General features: G+C 37.8%; 1 pseudogene; it reads left to right on the plus strand.

Annotated features, from left to right (window-relative positions):
* The first annotated feature begins 2429 nt into the window (after positions 1-2429).
* Positions 2430-3365, plus strand: LOC104860310 (annotated as a pseudogene).
* The last annotated feature ends 959 nt before the right edge of the window (positions 3366-4324 follow it).

Raw genomic sequence — 4324 nt, forward strand, 5'->3', positions numbered from 1 at the left:
AAAAAAAAAAAAAAAAAAAAAAGGATGAAACAATCCATAGGGTTGTCTGTGGGATTTCTGTCTGTGTGCAGAGCAAGAACTGCCATTCCACAAAATTCCCAAAAATCTGATGGAACCCCAAAAGCATAGCAGAATCAAGCTACACAGGATAGATTTGGGGTATGTGGTCCCTTGCCATTTTTGCACTTCTACAAACACATAATTTTGGGGCCTGGAAACCTATTTACCTGGTATACAAAAGGTGAGTGACCAGGAAGCTTCTCCCTCCATGATTGTCTCCCCATTTGTTCTCAGACTATGAGAGGATAGAAAGAAACTGACTGAATTGGAAACCATCAATATTGAACCTTTATGTCCATCTCATGTGTGAAAGGGCCACACTGAGAGTTAAAGAGCCCAGATACCCTCCAGTGAGAAATGCAACAGTGGAGTAGAGCAGCAAATGCTACATACTTTAGAGGATAATTAGTACTGGCAGCAGTGAAAGTGGTGAGTCTGACTGCAGCAATCTCTGCCACCCCTGCTCCCAATGGCATGAGAGAGGAGAGAGATTCCCCACTGGAGCAGAAGACAGGAGGCTCTGTACAGGCCAAGAGGTGCCAAATGAAGGCCAACTGAGGTGACTTGAAGCACCCTTGGCCTGCCTTTGTCTAGGAGCTTCTAGTACTCAAAGCCCACAGCAACAGAGTGAAAGATGGCCTTGGAGATATACAGCGTGTAGAGCTTTGGAGAGGCCTCTGAGGGACATCCACAGAGTTGCCAGCTGAAAACAATCAGAAACCCAGAACAGCTTGTGAGTCTTATGGATCTGAAAGGGCAAAGTCGGTGCAGCAAAGTTGGTGCAGCACAGATTTTCTGTCTGAATTAGACACTGTTAGAGAACTTGGACAGAAGAGGATAGCTGCAGGCTTATGGTTCAAGAAAATTTCATCCTTTTTGTTGTTCTTTGGGTTTTTACTTTTATTTGTTTTGTATTGTTTTGTTCGTCATTTTTCTACTTTCATAAACATCTTTTTTGATATTTTTTATGTGAGTAAACATTGTTTCTAGTGTTTCTGGTTTTTGTTTTGATCTTCTTTTACATTCTTCATCATTCTTTTTCTCCAGTTTCTCAAAGCTTGGGTGATCTTTCTTTGCCCTTCAGCCTTGTGTCTAATATCTTTATCTTAACTTGTTTCTCTATTTTCCCCCTTATCTCTCTTAAATTTCCACCCCAGGGTAAAATCACTCCAATAAGGGGGAATTCACTACAGACAAGTTCATGGTTTGTCTTGGATTTTGATATATAACTATAGATTTCCTATGATTAATGGTGCCAAATTAATAGTTAACAGTTTGTCAGTTTCTAGGCTGTTCTTCATGCAAACATTATTGCTAATTATATTATTTTAGCCAGGATGTCCCACTTGTTTTGATGAATAGTTGTTCCTCATTTGTCAACACTGTGATTATCTGGGGTCATAATCATTACCACTTTCCAGTATCAAAGGACTACGTGTTGGACCATATAGAGAGCAATTTTTCATCCCTAATAAATTGAGAATGTAGAATCTTGAAACAAACTAAAAGGCCAAGAGCCACCTATACCTATAGGTATCTCTGAATTAGAGTCATTACCTAGAGAGGTTTTGGTACTGGTGATAAAGCTAACTACCAAAACATTTTACAAGTATCAGCACAGAAAACAAATTTTAAAAAGGGAAGAAAATGACAAGACTCAGAAGCAAGATGAAACTCCAGAACTCCAGCTCACACAAGGCTAATTCAGCAGAAGACACAGTGAAAGAAGTCAGAAGCAATCCACCCAATTTTTCAGAAATGATAATTGTTGGAAAAAAAACAGATGAATGAGACTATATAAAAAGTAAGATAAATATTTCTCAGGTAAAAAAAAATATATGATGATGATCATAAAGAAGGACTTGGCTAGTGAATCTAAAGTAGTCCCAGAAAAAAAATAGGGGAGCTTAGAAAAATGTTGGAAATCATGAATGCCCTACATAGGAAAGAAATGGAATCCATGAAACATTCAAATAAATATCCATGAGATTAAAAATTATTTAAAGTAAATGAAAGGGAAAAAAAACAATGTGAGAATACAGTATTAGATCTAGAAGACCAGATTGCAGCTAGCAATCATGAAAAGGAAGATTTCTTAAAAATAGCAAGGGACTATTAAAAATCAGTCCAAACACTTCAAGATATATGCAAAGAAGAACAATATAAGTTTGATCAGAGTCAACAAAAAAGCGAGAGAAATCTCAAATGATATAGGAAACCTGTTCATGATGTGATTGCTTGTGGCTGACGTGGCAGGTGGATGCAAAAAGATTGGCAGGATCTGCTCCACTTTCTCTGTGGTTTCCTTGGAGCTGCAGATGTTGCCTGATCTGCAGGAGCAGTCCTTGGAAATGAAAGTGTGGTAGACCATGCCCCTTCTGACCCAGCACATCCAAGATAAGAATGATCAGTACTTCTTATTGGCTAGCCTTGTCAATGTTAGGGATTTCTCCACTATTTTGAAAGCTATTCATTTCCAAGAACATGCCATGTGTTTCACTACTAAAAATGGAATCAAGGTTATTGTGGAAAATGCAAAGTGTATGCAAATTGATGCTTTTATTCAGGCTGGAGTATTTCAAGAGTTTCTGGTTCAGAAAGAGTCTGTTTTATTTCAAATTAATTTAAACGTCCTTTTAGATTGTTTCTCTATTTTTGAATCAAACCCTTTTGCAGGGACTTTAACTGCACCTCAGATGTGTTATCAAGGATACGGTCACCCTTTGATTCTATTTCAGGAAGAAGGATGAGTGGTGATGATTTTCAAAATCAGCACTCAGGAGCCCCAGAAATCTTGGGACTTTGATTTCTGCACTACCATTGTTATCAGTAAAATTATTCTGCAGTCAGAAGGGCTCCATAAAGCATTTTCTGATGACTTCAGATCACCATATCTCCTGTCAAGCCATATTTCAGGTTATTTAATTTGTATGATTTTTCCCTCTGGTAATGGGGATCAAATTTGGGACCTTGCACTTGTGAGGTAGGCAATGGAACCACTGAGCTAAATCCCTGGCAAGATTATCTACTTTTGGAAATGCAGGAAACTCCCACCTTGACTATCCCAAAGATTGTGATTTGATGGAAGCATGTCACTGTAATCAGACACAAACCAACTGGTTCAAGATTTCCTCACGGAAACCCTCTACAAAGGCAATAGATTTATCATGTGTCAATTGGGGCAGATAACTGAGGATTCATCTCATTACAGTATATCATTATAAATGAAGGTAGGCAAGTATGTTTTGTGGATTCTTACCTATCACTGTTCCCCAGATGAAGACATTCCCAAATGGGAGTCCTGACAATTCACTGTGATATTTATGTACATTGATAATGGGTCATGTTCTCATTCTGAAAACAATACTCTTCATAATTTTCTGTTATATTTTTAATAGGGAAGAGGGATAGAGAAGAGAGGAGCAAGGTCTCCATAAGCTGACAATTGCTATGTATTTTATAAATAACTGTTTTCTTGTAGTCATAGATCATCCAGCTTAATGGACTATCCTGTGGTTCTGTCTTTTGCTCTCATTAAAATCATTGTGTGTCAAGATAGATAAATGATATGTTATATTTAAGTAGAACATTTCAAGGAGCTAAAAGTTTCAAATTTGATGATGCCATATCCAAAATGATCTTTTATTTTTTACTGTCAGAAAAAGCAAAGTTGCTTATCAAAAAATAAAGGAAAAAAAAGTCTCAAATGCATTCAATTAAGAATGAAAATGAAGCCAGGTGTGGTGGTGCATGCCTGTAATCCCAGCACTTGGGAGGCTGAGGCAGGAGGATCACTGTGAGTTCCAGACAAGCCTGGGCTACATAGTGGGTTCCAGGTCAGTTTCAACTACATAGTGAGATGCTATCTCAAAAGAAAACCAAAAGAAGAGAAAGAAAAAGCAAATTCATATGGAAATGGCCTGTTAATTTGAATTCTGGAGACTATATCTTAAAACAGGCTGGTTCATAAAGTGTCCTGCCCAGACCATGGTCAGAATTATCTGGAAACTCTGAGGGTGGCATCAGAAACCTAAGCTTTTCAATAAAATTCTGATGGGTTCCAGAGTTTGGAAACTATTGTTTTAACTGTATTTAATTGATCTGAGGTGTTTACTTTCTTTTGCTTGTTTGCTTTTGCTGGTGTGAAGTACTAAAGCCAGTACCTTACTAAACTATATCACCATTACTTTTTGAGATAGGATTTGCTAAATTACCTAAGTTGCCCTTAACTTTGAATCCTCCTGCCTCAGCCTCCAAATAGCAG

The sequence above is a fragment of the Fukomys damarensis genome, unplaced genomic scaffold (genome assembly GCF_012274545.1).
Source record: "Fukomys damarensis isolate Sample0158 unplaced genomic scaffold, DMR_v1.0_HiC HiC_scaffold_39, whole genome shotgun sequence".
Classification (NCBI taxonomy): domain Eukaryota; kingdom Metazoa; phylum Chordata; class Mammalia; order Rodentia; family Bathyergidae; genus Fukomys; species Fukomys damarensis.